At 48.6% G+C, this 15731-nt stretch overlaps 1 pseudogene; it reads right to left on the reverse strand.

Moving 5' to 3' along the window:
* Positions 1–921: 921 nt before the first annotated feature.
* Positions 922–15731, reverse strand: part of LOC140710163 (histone-lysine N-methyltransferase SETMAR-like) — a 32294-nt pseudogene continuing 17484 nt past the window's right edge.

Here is a 15731-nt window from a genome sequence, read left to right on the forward strand (position 1 = left end):
GTAGCTTGTGTTCAGTGGGTAATCTTGAAATGGCACTCAGCCCAAGATTTGTAAACAGCACTTAAGTATTAGTCCCTTTTTCAGAAGCCCCATTCAGTGGTCCTCTCTGAGCAACTGGTGTCAGTCTTGTTTTCTAGTAAAATTGCAAAATCTGGGAATATGAGAACTAAGGTGATCGGCCAGTCTGGTTTGCCCGGCCTGGGGGCCAGCCAGCCTGGGACTGTTTGGGACTCCTTTTTAAATCCTCCTATGATATCTAGCAGAGGAATGGGCACAAACTTGTTGGCAGAGAGAGGTCCAACCTGCTTGTAATTGGGGTTGCAAGAAACCAAGCTGAAAGGCCCAAGGGTCACCAAAGAGTGAAGACCCACCTTGACAAATTCCAAATTCCTAGACATCGCTGGAGACTCACCCTTCCGCCAGGGCTCAGCTTTCAGGCTTGCAACATCTCTTAGACAATTCCTCTGTTGGCATAATTTGATTTAATCTCTTTGTAGTTACATTTCTTTGTCTGAGACAGGGTCTTGCTCCGTCACCCAAGCTGGAATGCAGTGTAGCAGTCTCGGCTCACTGCAACCTTTGCCTCCCCTGCTCAAGCAATCCTCCCACCTCAGTCTCCCGAGTAGCTGGGACTACAGGCATGTGCCACTATGCCCAGCTGATTTTTGTATTTTTTTGTAGAGACAGGATTTTGCCGTATTGCCCAGGCTGGAATAGTTCAGTTTCTTCATCTGTTAAAATACAGATCACAATATCCACCTTTTGAGGAAGGGAAAGAAATTTTGTATTGTTAACAGTTTACTACTGAGATTGTAAGGGTTAAGTTTGCCTGCATCTGATTTATTAAGGTTGGTGCAAAAGTAATTGCGGCTTTGGGCTGTGAATTTTAAATCATTATAACTAGGCTCAAATACGTCTTTATTAATCAAAATAGAAACCATTAGAAACAACACATTTTTTCTAACGAGAAATAAGTTTGTTTATTCCTGTAGCATAAAAATCCATGCTCCAGGATTTGACGGACTCTTGGAAAGCATTTTCTGCATCCTACTGGTTGTGGAAGCATTTTCCCTGCAAAAAGTTGTCAAGGTGCTTGAAGAAGTGGTAGTTGATTGGCAAGAAGGCAGATGAACCTGGCGGATGAGGCAAAACTTCATAGCCCAATTTGTTCAACTTTTGAAGAGTTGGTTGTGCGACGTGCGATCGGGCATTGCCGTGAAATAATCGGGCCTTTCTGTTGACCAATGCTGGCTGTAGGCATTGCAGCTTTCGGGGCATCCCATCAATTTGCTGAGCATACTCCTCAGATGTGATGGTTTCACTGGGATTCAGAAAGCTATAGTGGGTCAGAGTGGCAGCAGACCACCAAAAAACCATGACCTTTTTTTGGTACAAGTTTGTCTTTGGGAAGTGTTTGGGAGCTTCTTCTCAGTCCACTCACTGAGTTGGTCGTCACCAGTTGTCGTATAAAATCCACTTTTCCTCACACATCACAATCCAATCGAGAAATGGTTCCTTGTTGTTGCACGGAATAAAAGAAGACGACACTTCAAAAGGACGATTTTTTGATTTTCGCTCAGCTCATGAGGCAACCACTTATCAACCTTTTTCACCTTTCCAATTTGCTTCAAATGCCGAACGACCATAGAATGATCGAAGTTGAGTTCCTGGGCAACTTCCTGTGTAGTTGTAAGAGGATCAGCTTCGACAATTGCTCTTAATTGGTCATTGTCGGCTTCTGAAGGCCAGACCCTACTTTCCTCATCTTCAAGCCTCTCCTCTCCTTTGTGAAACTTCTTGAACCACCACTGCACTATACGTTCGTTAGCGGTTCCTGGGCCAAATGTGTTATTGATGTTGTGAGTTGTCTCTGTTGCTTTATGACCCATTTTGAACTCGAATAAGAAAATTATTCAAATTTGCTTTTTGTCTAATATCATTTCTATAGTCTAAAGTAAACATGAAATAAACAGCAAGTCATTAGCAAAAAAAGCAATAAATTCTCATTTAAACGATGTATAACATTACCACATTTAGATAAGAATGTATTCCAAAATCAAACAGCAAATTCCAATAAAAAAGAACACCGCAATTACTTTTGCAGTCACCTTAGTCCTTGCAGAAGTCCTTGAAGGAAGGAACCCTTGTCCCCACTTTACAGTTGTAGCTGCAGAGGCCTGGGGATGCTAAATAGCTTGCCCAGAGCTAAACAGTCAACACAGGGCGAGTTGGGATTCAAACCCAAGTCCTTCCAGTTGCAAGCTCAGGTAGTGGGGTATCTTCCAAACACCAGGATAACTAACATAGGATAGAAGCAACTCAAAATGCAGTTTCTGCCCTGCCTTCCCCTTCTTTCCATTCCCCAAAAATGAACAAAAATTTTTCTCCCCACAGGTGAAATCTATTAGCCAATGAATCAAGTATTTAGGTTTTCATGAGTAGGAACTGGGAAAAGAGAAACTTTTCTTGGGCTAGGAGAGAATGGAAAGGCTGGATGGACATGGCTGCTGAGCTGGGAGTGGAGACAGAGGGGCCAGAGAGGGACTGGCTTCTGTCTGAACCACTGATTATCTTGTCTGGACTGTGATCTTCTGGGAGCTTCCTCCTATCTGGTCTCCTTTGTCACCAGTATCCCTGTACTTGGAGGATGCCCCATGTGGGATTGCCCTGTAACCTGTAGTTGGTGACAGAGCAAGCCCAAGCAGGCCCTGGTGTCCTCCTCAAGGACCTGCAGTCTCATGAGGTGGTACGTGCCTGGCAAGGCCACCAGAGCAGGTCCCGGGAGGTCAGCAGCTGGCAGGAATCCTACAGGCCAGCACGTGAGAGGGTAGGAAAGAATTCTGAACCCCTGAGTGCCTGGGAACAGAACATTCTGCCTTGCCAGCTGTGATCCCCCCACCCCCTTCCTTGGCAAAACTAAATAGTTAAGTGCATCTCGACAGCAAACCCAAATTTAACTTTGCTTCCTTCTGCAATGAAAGTCCAGCTGAATCGGGAAGGGAGGGGCCCTTGAAAGGTATTTCCACCTTGGCTTGACTTATTAGGTTAGTAGAAATGGACTTGTTGTTCTTACTGGTAGGTTATTAAAACCCTCAAGGAATGTGCAGAAGGCAAATTTAGTCTGAGGAGCCCAGCAGGCCTAGGAGACGCTGAATAAAGAGTCTAGTTGTTTGGATAGCTGGAATGTTGGGGAGAGGCAGCTTTTCAATGAAAGCTGCTCCCAGGTTGTGCCTTGTGGCTCCCGGTGGCCCCAGCCCGAGAGGGTCTGCATGTGCCGCCTGCTCTCTGCTCAGTGCCTATCTCTTCCTGCGCCTAGGTGGCTCCTCCCCGACTGTCTGCAAGACTGAGAAGCTCAGCTGGCCTCTTGCCCCTTGGACTTGATCTCCACTAAAGTCTCTTCAGACTGAGGAGTGCAGGAGGAAAGGGAGGGATGAGAGTGGGTGGCAGGGAGGTGGGAGAACGCTGCATCTGGCATATCCTGATGCTCTTGAGACGTGAGCCCTCAGCAGGGCGGAGCAGGCTCCCAGCACGGAGGCTTGGAGGGAGGAGGCGGTGCTGCAACCTGTCACCTTAAAGGGCTTGATTGAGCTGCTGACTCAGAAGCACAGGGCTGATTACCCATAATTACAGCCCCATGTGGTAGTCTTGTCAAAATGCAGAGACCTCCTTAGTCCCAGAGCTCCTCCCCCTACCCCTTCTAAGTAGGAGCTGCCTTTCCAGAAAACGAATCTTCAGACCTGCCCACGCAAAGCCCCACAAAGGCAAGAATCACCTTTCTAGAAAGTGTTCTCTCTCCTGGAGCCCAGGGGACTTTCCCAAACATAGCCATGATCATTTCAACCTCCTCCGGATCTTTAGCAAGACCTACGAGGCCTGCCGGTCTGGCTCCTGCCCACCTCTCAGCCTCACCTCACACCTGTGACCTCCACACCTAGCTCCTGAATTAATGCAACAAATAGTGTTGAACGGCTGCTGTGGGCTAGGCATTGCTCTAGGCATTGAGGATACTCCAGTGAACCACGTACAAGCCCTACCCTTGTGGAACTTACATTCTGGTAGGGGGAGATGAGCAAAATTTATAGTAAGTCAAACAGTGAGGAGTGCTAAGGAGAAAAATAAAGCTGGGAGGGGAAGTGGTTCCCATTTTATAAGGATGAGCAAAGAAAGCATCACTGATGATGTGCTATTTGAGCAAAGGCCTAAAAGAAGAGAAAGGGCAAGCCACACATCTGGGGGAAGCACATGCCAGGTGAAGAGCCCTGCAGAGGTCCATGATCAGGAAAAAGGAGGCCAGTGCGGCTGAAACAGAGTCGGAGATAAAGCTAGGATCAAAGAAACACTAGAGCGTTTGCACGCTGGCTTTTATTCTCAAAGTGATGGAGGGTTTTGAGCTGCCATTCAAGGACTTTCAACTGAGTAATGACCTAATCTGACATGTTTGAAGTGGATCCTCTGACTGCATTGTTGAGGAGAGAATGAAGGTGGGCAAGGGCAAGGTCAGGTTCAGACTAGTCCCAGTGGTGTAGATGGCGAGAAGTTGCCAGATTCAAGATACACTGGGAGAATTGTCAGGGTTTCCTGACAGATTAGATGTGCATATGAAAGAAACTAAGGAGGCAGAGATGACTCTAAGCTTTTTGGCCCAAACAGTTGGAAGGATGGATTCGCCACTTACAGAGATGGGGGAACTACAAGAAAAGCGGATTTTGGGGAGAAAGATCGGGAGTTTCATGTTCACTATGTTAGATTTGAGATGACTATTGAACATGCCAGAGGAGATGTTAAATAGACATTTGGATGTTCAAACCTAGAATTTAGGGGAATGATTTGGCTGGAAAGGCCAATTTAGGAGTCGTCAGCTAGAGTAGGTATTTATTTGTTTGTTTATTTTGAGATGGAGTCTTGCTCTGTTCCCTAGGCTGGGGTGCAGTGACATGATCTCAGCTCACTGCAACCTCCACCTCCTGTGTTCAAGCAATTCTCCTGCCTCAGTCTCCTGAGTAGCAGGGACTACAGGCGTGTGCTACCATGCAGGCTAATTTAAAAATTTTTAGTAAAGATGAAGTTTCACCATGTTGGTCAGGCTGGTCTCAAACTCCTAACCTCAGGTGATCCACCTGCCCCAGTCTCCCAAAGTGCTGGGATTACAGGCGTGAACCACCATGCCTGGCCTAGAGGAGGTATTTAAAGCCATAAACCTGGTTGAAATTGGCCTTATTTTAAATTCACAACCACCAACATGGGCTCTTGAGAAGATAGGAAGTCCAAAGACACTCCAATGTTTGGGGGTCAGGAAAATGAAGAGGAGCCAGCAAAGGACACCACAAAGAGGGCAGCCAGTGAGGTAGGAGGCAAGCCAGGAGAGGGGAGGGCAGCATCCCAACGAATGAACAATTGACTGGGTTTAAACATTTTGAGACAAAGTCAGACAGAAACAGAGAGCTGAGTATTTGCCAAGTAATTGGTGGCGCTGAGAAGGCCTGTTTTGTGGAGATATGAAGGGAAAAGCCTGATTGAAGTGGGGTTTGGAGAGAACAGGAGAATACGAACTGGAGACAGTGGAGCAAGAAATGGGGAAGTAGCCGGTAGTGGATGTGAGATTAGGAGAGGGCTGTTTTTCAGATAGGAGAAATAACGTATTTGTAGGATAATGACAGTGATCTGATAGAGGGTGAAAATTTGATGATGAAGGAGAAAGAAAGGACAACTGCTGGAGTACGATCCTTGGGTAGATAAGAGAGCATGGACTCTAGTTTCTAAGTGAAGGATTTTTGACATTAGTTGACTATGATTTAAAGCAAGGCTAGGTTGGGCACAGTGGCTCACACCTGTAATCCCAGCACTCTGGGAGGCTGAGGAAGGCAGATGGCTTGAGTCCAGGAGTTCAAGACCAGCCTGACACGGTGAAAGCCTATCTCTATAAAAAATACAAAAATTAGCCAGGCATAGTGGTGCACACCTGTATTCCCAGCTACTCGGGAGGTTGAGGTGGGAGGATCACTCTCAAGTGAGGTGGGAGGTGGAGGTTGCAGTGAGCTGACATCAGGCCACTGCACTCCAGCCTGGGTGACAGAATGAGACCCTGTCTCGAAAAAATAAAAATAAAAAATAAAGGCCAGTTAGCATGGTTGAAATATACACACACACACACACACACACACACACACACACACATATATATATATTTTAGAAGGAGTCTTGCTTATTTGCTTATTCACTCAGGCTGGAGTGCAATGGTACAATCTTGGCTCACTGCAACCTCTGCCTCCTGGGTTCAAGCAATTCTCTTGCCTCAGCCTCCCCAGTAGCTGGGATTACAGGCACATGCCACCACGCCTGCTAATTTTTGTATTTTTAGTAGAGACGAACTTTCACTATGTTGGCCAGGCTGCTCTCGAACTCCTGACCTCAAGTGATCCACCTGCCTTGGAATCCCAAAGTACTGGGATTACAAGTGTGAGCCACTGCTCCTGGCCAATATTTTCTATTTTCGAAAAAGTTTTTTGAGACAGAGTCTTGCTCTGTCACCCAAGTTGGAGTTCAGTGGCACAATCTCAGCTCACCGCAACCTCTGCCTCTCTGGTTCAAGCAATTCTTATGCCTCAGCCTCCCTAGTAGCTGGGATTATAGGCGTGAGCCACCACGCCTGGCCATGGTTTATATTTTCTAGACACATTTAACTATTGTGATGCAGGTGTTACATAGGTAGAGAGGCCAGGTGTGGTGGCTCACACTTATAATCCTAGCACTTTGGGAGGCCGAAGCAGGCAGATCACCTGAAGTCAGGAGTTCGAGACCCTGGCCAATGTGACAAAACCCCTTCTCTACTAAAAATACAAAAATTTGCCTAGCATGATGTTGTGCGCCTGTAATCCCAGCTATGGGGGAGGCTAAGGCATGAGAATTGCTTGAACCCAGGAGGTGGAGGTTGGAGTGAACTGAGATTACGCCACTGTACTCCAGCCTGGGAGTCAGAGTGAGACTCTGTCTCTGAATAAATAAATAGGTAGAGAGCTAGATTCAATCAAAGCTGGTGTTTTTCCAGAAGAGCAGAGTGAAGGAAGAGGGGTCAAAGGAGTTGAGGATGTACGGAGATGAGTGATTATAATGATGATTAGATCATCTAAACTGGATGAGAAGGAAAGTGGGGAGGTGAAGGAAAAGGGGAAGGTGGGTAAGACTTGAGGGACTGAAGAATTATTGGAGCTGGTGTCCCAGAGGGAGTACACGGGGAAGATATGAGGCGATGGTCAGAGTGGGAGGCATGAAATTGAGATTATGGAGTTCTTGGTAATAACGTACCTAAGGCATGGCCACGAGAGTGAGTGGCTGAGGCGAGATGAAGGACAAGCCCACTAGAAGCAAGGTGGTCAAGGACCAGAGGGGCTGGGGAGCTAGATGTGCCACTGCGCCCCAGCCTGGGCAACAGAGCAAGACCCTGTCTCAAAAAACAAAGTGTCCCTGAGGTCCTCTCCCATTCCCACTCCCCATGTCCCCTGCCATTCCTATCCTGGGTTTCTGCTGAAAAAGATAAAAAGGAAAAATACATAATAATGTAAGGAGTGTGGGTGGGGTATACCACCTGTGGTCAGGGGACTGTGGGGGATGATGAGGTAAGCCAAGGAGACCAGAGGAGTATACAGGCATGGCAGGTAGCACTACCCACACAGCAGCTCGAAAGGCAGGTCACTCTGCCTCTTCTTTGCTTTCTTTTTCTTCTGAATGTTTAAAATGATGGGAGATACATGATTTATTGTCTGGCTTCCCCACATACCTGGTTAAGCCTCATTCATTTTGTTCACTCCATACCCAAGGCCTAGAAGAATGCCTGACCTAGAAGATACCCAATGGATTCTTATGGCAGGAATGTCCAATGGGTGTTAGAGGTGAGGCTCAGGGAATTAAGCACCTTGTGCTGGGTCACGAGTAAGTGAGGAAGTGGGATTAGACACATACCCATACACACACAAAATGTGGTACAAAAGGACTCTAGGGCCATGTTTTAAAACACACTTGTGTAATTTTAAAATGTATTTATCAGCTGGGCACAGTAGTTCACACTTGTAATCCCAGCATTCTGGGAGGCCAAAGCAGGAGGATTGCTTGAAGCCAGGAGTTGGAGACCAGCCTGGGCAGCATAGCAAGACTGTCTCTACAAAAAATTTAAAATTAGCTGAGCACAGTGATGTGTGCCTGTAGTCCTAGCTACTCGGGAGGCTCAGGCAGGAGGATTGCTTGAGTACAGGAGATAGAGGCTGTAATAAGCTGTGGTCATGCCACTGCACTCCAGCCTGGGCAACAGACTGAGACTGTGTCTCCAAAGAATAAAAATAAAAATCAGTTTCCCTTTAAAATATTAGAGAAAAGAAGGAGATTAAGGAATTTTGATAATCCATTGGAAACATCACAAGCTTTATTTTTATAGTCTATTTTATGCAAAACTGAATATTTAAATATGTGATTTTAAGCATTTTGCCCATCTTCATTCTGCAGTATAAATATGTGATTTAAATGTGGAACTTGGGCACAAGGAGAGTGAGGAGCAGAGTATGGAAGCCAGGCAGATGTGGGGAAAGGCAGCTTAGCCTCCCTGACTTTGCCTGGAGCTTACAGCCACACAGGTTGCTCTGGTTTTCCTTTTTTTGTTGTTTCAAAGACACTTGAAAGTGTTGACTGTTACACAGTGTTTTAAAAAGACATTTGGGGCCAGGTGCAGTGGCTCTGTCTGTCATCCCAACACTTTGGGTGGCCAAAGCAGGAGGATCACTTCAGGCCAGGAGTTTGAGACCAGCCTGGGCAACATGATGAAACCCCATCTCTAGAAAAAAATACAAAAATTAGCTGGGCATGGTGGTGCATGCCTGTAGTCCCAGCTACTGGGGAGGTTGAAGTGGGAGGATCACATGAGCCCAGGAGGCAGATGCTGCAGTGATCCAAGATCACGCCACTGCACTCCAGACTGGGCAACAGGGCAAGACTCTGTCTCACAAAAAAAAACAAAAAAGACATTTGGAAATGTCAGCCTTCCTCTGGTAGAGCTCACCTAGCTCAGCTACCTGTGAGGTCAGAAGTTTCATAGCTTATAGCATAGCAAAAGTATGCGGTGCCAGTGAGCACAGACGCAGCACAAAAGCACCTCTAGAGAGGAAACCCTCAAAATGCAGCCACTCACGGGTGAATAGCCATTCACCCTCACTGCCCATGGGTTCCAGAGGTGCAGGTGCCCAGAGGTGGCAGCCTATTGTGACTCCCATTGCCAACAGGATGGAGATGAAAGGTCTGGGAAGAAAAGCGAGTCCTACGCAGAGAAGTGTGTATCCTTCCAGACTTTTTCTATGGAACTGAGAGTTGAACTCAGGTTTACCTAATCCCCAAACTCTCCCTCTCTCCATGGGTTTTGCGAATGAGCCTCAAGTCTTTTTAGAACACCAGCTGTTAATTTCTCCTTGATAAATGTCACTCATTTCTCAGCAAGAAGTTAAGATAACTTCCGGGGTTCCCCCAACCCCAAGTCACATTGTCTCCTCTATTTCCTTGCCACCCAGAGGCTGAATTCCAGTAGCCATTCTGCGTTGCAGCCCTTCATCTAGATGCTGTTCATTAAGAGGAGTGCCCCGCCCCCACCCACCATGGGGCTAACTGCTCACCAGCACCATTAACAGTGTTTGGCACATGCTGGACTCTCAAGAGGTAGGGGTGTGTGAGACTATTGACCATTATTTAGCACCCTTGGGTGCCGGGTGCACTGCTGGATTCTCTGCAAATACAATCTCTTTTAATCCTCACAATAACCCCAAAGGCAGCATTATTTCCCTCCTATGAGGAAATTAAAGCCCTGGGAACACAGTAGACTTGTCCTCACTCACAAAGCTAGTTAGGAGTGGAGCTAGGATTTGAATGGAATCAACCTGCCTTCAGAGCAGTTCCTGTGATAGAACCCTCAGAGGGTGTGTGTGTGCGTGCGGTGGGTGTTTCAGTTGCCTGTACCCAGTGCTAGTTCAGATCAAAGCAGACCTCCTTTGATCTGTGAGTGTGAGTGGAACTGGGAGGCAGCTCCTTGCAGGGAGGTGTTTGGAGAAGCTGCGGGTGGAATGAATGGGAGGAAACAGGTTGGGGCAGTAGGTGGGGCATGCTGCAGGCTAAGTGACACAAGCAGGTTGGGTGACAAGCTCAGCTGGGCCCCTCGAGTTTAAGACAGGAGGGTGATAAGGGAGGTGTTACTGTGTGCAGAGGTCACAGCTGGGCCCATCAGAACTCAGCCCAATCGGAGTGGCTGTTTTTGTTTTTTGTTTGTTTGTTCTTGTTTTTAAAAGCAGGACCAGCCAAACGTGTCCCAGCAGCTTCCTGGCTTTCTAAGGCCTTCCCTTCTTTGTTCCCAGGTCACTAAGCTAAGAAAATATAGCATGTCCATCTGGCCAGCTTCCCAGATAGAGCCTCACGAAGTTCCAGCATACAGAGAAGTGAAAGGGGAGAATGGAAAAATCTGTTCATTCTTTCGTTCAGTATTTAGTGAGCACCTACTATGTGCTAGGTATCATTATAGGTGCTTGGAACACAGCAGTGAAGCAAAAAGACAGATCCCTGACCATGGGTTGCTTCTGGTGGGAGATGGGGAGGTAATAAATAATAACCCTAAAAAGGAAGTAAATTAGGTCCTAAGGCTGTGGAATAAAGGCAAAATAGAGCAGGGAAAGGGGGATCAGGAGCACATGTATGGCTGAGGTTGGGGCTACAATCTTAAGAGAGTGGTCAGGGAAGTGAAGGAGCTGCCCATGTGGTAGGCAGAGAGAACACCATGTCTCCAGAGCTGAGGCAGGAGGGAACAGGCCTCTGTATTTGAGCAACAGCTGGAGACCAGGAAGCTGGAGTGGAGGGGGTGATATGGAGAATAGGAGACCAAGGGATTGTCCAAGGGTGGGGGCTACATCACTTAGGGTGTGACAGTGGCCTGTCTTCTCTTTGTAAAGGATGCCTCCCACTGCTGAGCAAGAAGGTGGGAAATGGGAGAGCAGCTCTCAGAGCCCAGCATGATACCTAGACTGGAGGCTATGGGGGCTCAGGCAGAGGCTGGGGGCAGGCTTTGGAGGGGTGGGGGATGATATGGTTTGGCTCTGTGTCACCGCCCAAATCTCATCTTTTAGCTCCCATAATTCCCATGTGTTATGGGAGGGACCTGGTGGGAGATAACTGAATCATGGGGTCATGTCTTTCCTGTGCTGTTCTCATGATGTGAATAAGTTTCATGAGATCTTACGGTTTTAAAAAGGGAGTTTCTCTGCACAAGCTCTCTCTCTCTTTGCCTGCTGCCATCCATGTAAGATGTGACTTGCTCCTCCTTGCCTTCTGCCATGATTGTGAGTCCTCCCCAGTTTAATGAAACTGTAAGTCCATCAAACCTCTCTTTCTTTTGTAAATTGCCCAGTCTTGGGTGTGTCTTTATCAGCAGTGTGAAAACAGACTACTACAGGCTGGGTGCGGTGGCTCATGCCTGTAATCCCAGCACTTTGGGAGGCCAAGGTGGGCGGATCACCTGAGGTCGGGAGTTCAAGACCAGTCTGACCAACATGGAAAAACTCCGTCTCTACTAAAAATACAAAATTAGCTAGGCATGGTGGCACATACCTGTAATCCCAACTACTTGGGAGGCTGAGGCAGGAGAATCACTTGAACCCAGGAGGCAGAGGTTGCAGTGAGCCAAGATCACACCATTGTACTCCAGCTTGGGCAAAAAGAGTGAAACTCCATCTCAAAAAAAAAAAAAAAAAGAAAAGAAAAGAAAGAAAAAGTAAAACAGACTAATACAGGGGAGCTCAGGAGCACTGCCTTCCGTCTGGTCCACTGGAGATGTCTGTCAGACTCCAGCTGGGTGAGCCTAGCAGGCAGTTATGTATACAAGTCAGGATTATGGGAGAAAGGTCTGCACTAGAAATGTAAGTTCGGGGTGTCATTCTGCAGATGGTGAATGAGATCATAAGAGTGGGAGTGCAGATGGGGAAAAGGACGAGGGCTGAGCCTTGAACACTGCACTCTTCAGAAGCCCAGAAGAAGAGAAGGCACAATCAGGGAGGTAGGAGGAAAGCCACGAAAGGCTTATCCCAGAAGAGATAGCTTCAAGCAGGAGAGAGGGACCAACTGTATCAAATGGTGCTTAATCTAGTCTTGCTGCTTTTGCTGTGCCCCAAGCTGCCATTCCCTCCTCTTTAAAATAGGAGTTACAGGGTCCAGGTGTGGCAGCTCACACCTGTAATCCCAGCACTTTAGGAGGCCAAGGCAGGTGGATCACGTGAGGTCAGTAGTTCAAGAGCAGCCTGGCCAACATGGTGGAACCCCATCTCTACTAAAAATACAAAAGCTAGCTGGGCTTGGTGATGCATGCCTGTAGTCCCAGCTACTTGGAAGGCTTGAGGCAGGAGAATCGCTTGAACCCGGGAGGTGGAGGTTGCAGTGAGCTGAGATTGCACTGCTGCACTCCGGCCTGGGTGACAGACCAAGACTCTGTCGCAGGAAAAAAAAAAAAAAAAAAAGGCAGTTACAGTGTCCATCCAAGAGGTGTGATGGAGATTAAATGAAATCATGTACAGGGAGCATATGGTACATTTAAGTCACACTCAATGTCCTTCTTTCTGTGGGAAAATTCATGCATATGAATGATGATAAAAAGAAGATGATAACCATGATTATGATGCTTATTTATGCCTCACGAAAAACTGTATAAGACATGCCCTTGTCCTTGGGCAGCACAGCCATCACCGGGGAGGACCTACATGGAATAACGGGCAGCAATCCATGCCTGCCAGGCACAGGCTGTGACTGATTTGCCAGGGCAAGGAATGACTTTCCATGGTCAGGGACTTTACAGGTATGGGCACCCAAGCTGGGTTCAGAAGGATGTGGAGATTTGGGCAGTCTGAAGGCAAGGGACATTCACTTGAAAGCAAAGGTGTTGCAGAGGTGCGGAGTGGGAGCTGAACTTTACTTGAGGACTGAATGGGACTTGCTTAACAGGAGAGGGTGTATTGGTGTGTGTGTTTCCAGGACAGGCCCAGTGGGAAAGAGGTTGGCAAGGGAGGTAGGGATCAGATTACATAGTAATCAAAATCTGGTCTAAACTAACAATCAGTCCACCAGAGCACTGGGGTAGGTGCTGAGCCCCAAGTCCCACCATACCTTGTATCCTCCATTCTCTGGTTGTAATGGCCTGCTTAGCCCTGTGTCTCCCCTGGACTGAGTGCTCTGGGAGTGAGACAGGGATGAAGCCCTGTTTGCTGCTGAGCCCAAAATTAGTGCTGTGTTTGAAAGGAGAGGGTCTCTTCAGGACCTCCAGACAGGGAGCCCCTACCACAGCACCATGCCCAAATCCCTGTGGGCACTTGGTAAATGGGAATGGAATGGACACATGTGCCCAGGGGTGACTGTTCTAAGGCTGACTGCAGTGTCTGTAGGGCCCACCATCTGCTCTCGAGAAGCCCCGGGGGGAGTCCCGAATCCAGGTACCTGGGAGGCCCCATTGACTGTCACTGATCTGAAGAGAGATTCCAGACATGGGAAATCCAGGGGACTCCCTGCAGAGACCTGGAGAGGGTCTTCTCCCCAGCCCCACTCCAGGCCCAGACATCATCACTGTCAGGTGGTGGTTTGTTCATCTGCTTGTCCCTGCTTGCTGACCTCCTAGCTCTGGCTCCCCTTCCTCTCACTGTCTGCTCCCATCCCTGATGCTCCCGCTCTCTCTTCCCTGCTCAGCCAAGGAGCTATTTTTGTCATCTCCCCCTCCCCCATCTGCCCCTTCTGTCCCCCAGGATTGAGCATGGTTCCTTCTCAGAAGCGGATTCCTGAAAGGCCCTGCCCTTCAGGGGCCATGGATGGGGCCACCAGTTGCCGGGCAAAGAAAGAGCAGCCAGGAAGCAAGTGACGAAGCCTGCAAGAAGGCCAGGGAGAAACAGGAAGGACCAGGTGCAGCGGGCAGGGTGGGAGGGAGACTGGATAAGGATGGGGGAGGATGGAGGAGAGCTGAGAAAGAGACAAAGAAACAGAGCCACAGGGCAGGGCATAGTGCTGGGCCTGGGGCTGAGAAGTCACTGCAGGCGGAGGTAGGCAGCTCAGGCCTGGGCCCCACAGATGCACCCAGATGCCCGGAGCAAAGGGAGCCTTAGATCCCTGCTTCTGAGCTCGTGTCCTTCTTTCTTTCTTTTTTTTTTCTTTTTTTTTTTTTTGAGACTGTCTTGCTCTGTTGCCTAGACTGCAGTGCAGTGGCACAATCTCGGCTCACTCCAACCTTTGTCTCCCAGGTTCAAGCGATTCTCCTGCCTCAGCCTCCCGTGTAGCTGGGACTACAGGTGCAAGTCACCACACCTGGCTAATTTGTGTATTTTTAGTAGACAGGGTTTCACCATTATTGGCCAAGCTAGTTTCAAATTCCTGACGTCAAGTGATTTGCCCACCTCAGCCTCCCAAAGTGTTGGGATTACAGACGTGAGCCACCATGCCCGGCCTGAACTCATGGCCTTATGACACACTCTCCCAGGGGCCCCCAGGCTCACGAGTCCAGCAGAGCACCCAGAGACGGCAGGGGGCATGTGAAGCCTTTCTGTCCTCCCAGCCTGCCCTGGGAAGGGGTTGAGCCTTCCTAGCTCTGGGTCTTTGGAGGTGTTGTTGATGGTGTGGGGGTTCCACTTGCAAAAAGCAGGTGCTCTAGGTTGTGGGGAGCAGAAGGGATGCAGGGGTCTAGAATAAGAGGAAACAGTGCTGAGCTTGAAGAAGGGTGAAAAGAGATTTTAAATCTGCCATGCTCCTCCTAAACTGGTGCTCCTAGGCAGTAAACAACCCAGTACAGTGTGTGCTTTGTGGGTTAGTCACACTGTGACTTATCTGTGAGCTGCTGTCAGTAGAGTGAATCAGGGGAGGGAGGGCGTGAGTGTGTGTTGAAGGGTGTGAGTGGGTGTGATCATGTATGTGGAGGTGTGTGTGCCTATGGCTCCCCAGGGTAACATGGGTCTAAGGTAGGATTCAGATGTGTCTGGCTGGCGGGGCCAACCTACAGAAGTTTTGCTCCAGGCTGGGCGCAGTGGCTCATGCTTGTAATCTCAGCACTTTGGGAGGCCAAGGTGGGCAGATCACCTGAGGTCAGGAGTTCAAGACCAGCCTGGCCAACATGGTGAAACCACGTCTCTACTGAAAATACAAAAATAAGCCAGGTATGGTGGCATGCTCCTGTAATCCCAGCTACTTGGGAGGCTGAGGTAGGAGAATCGATGGAATCCAGGAGGTGGAGGTTGCAGTGAGTCAAGATTGCGCCACTGCACTCCAGCTTGGGCAAAAAGGGTGAAACTCTGTCTCAAAACAAACAAACAAACAAACAAAAAGAAAACAGAAGAAGTTTTGCTCCAAGTTCCCAGAGCCTCCAGCCTCCAGGGAGCAGACTCACCCCAGGAAGGAGATGGGTAACCAAGCCTGCCATCAGCAGTGCAAAGCAACCTGCAGCACATTGGAGGAGGGTTCTTTCCAGCCCAGTGCTGGTCTGAGCCTCGGGAAGAGGACTTGACACAAAACGGGATCACCATTCCTACGAATGGGGCTCTGGCCCCTCCTGCCACACATAACCCCAAGGGGAGTCTCGTCTATCCTCACGGTCTAGAGCCCCTGACACCTGACGGCCAAGCAACCTGTGGCAGTGGCTGGTGACACACCATGGAGCCACTGGGATGGCAGAGATCCAGGTGTCTAGGGGTGGGGGC

This window comes from Chlorocebus sabaeus, chromosome 25 (assembly GCF_047675955.1).
Source record: "Chlorocebus sabaeus isolate Y175 chromosome 25, mChlSab1.0.hap1, whole genome shotgun sequence".
Lineage (NCBI taxonomy): Eukaryota > Metazoa > Chordata > Mammalia > Primates > Cercopithecidae > Chlorocebus > Chlorocebus sabaeus.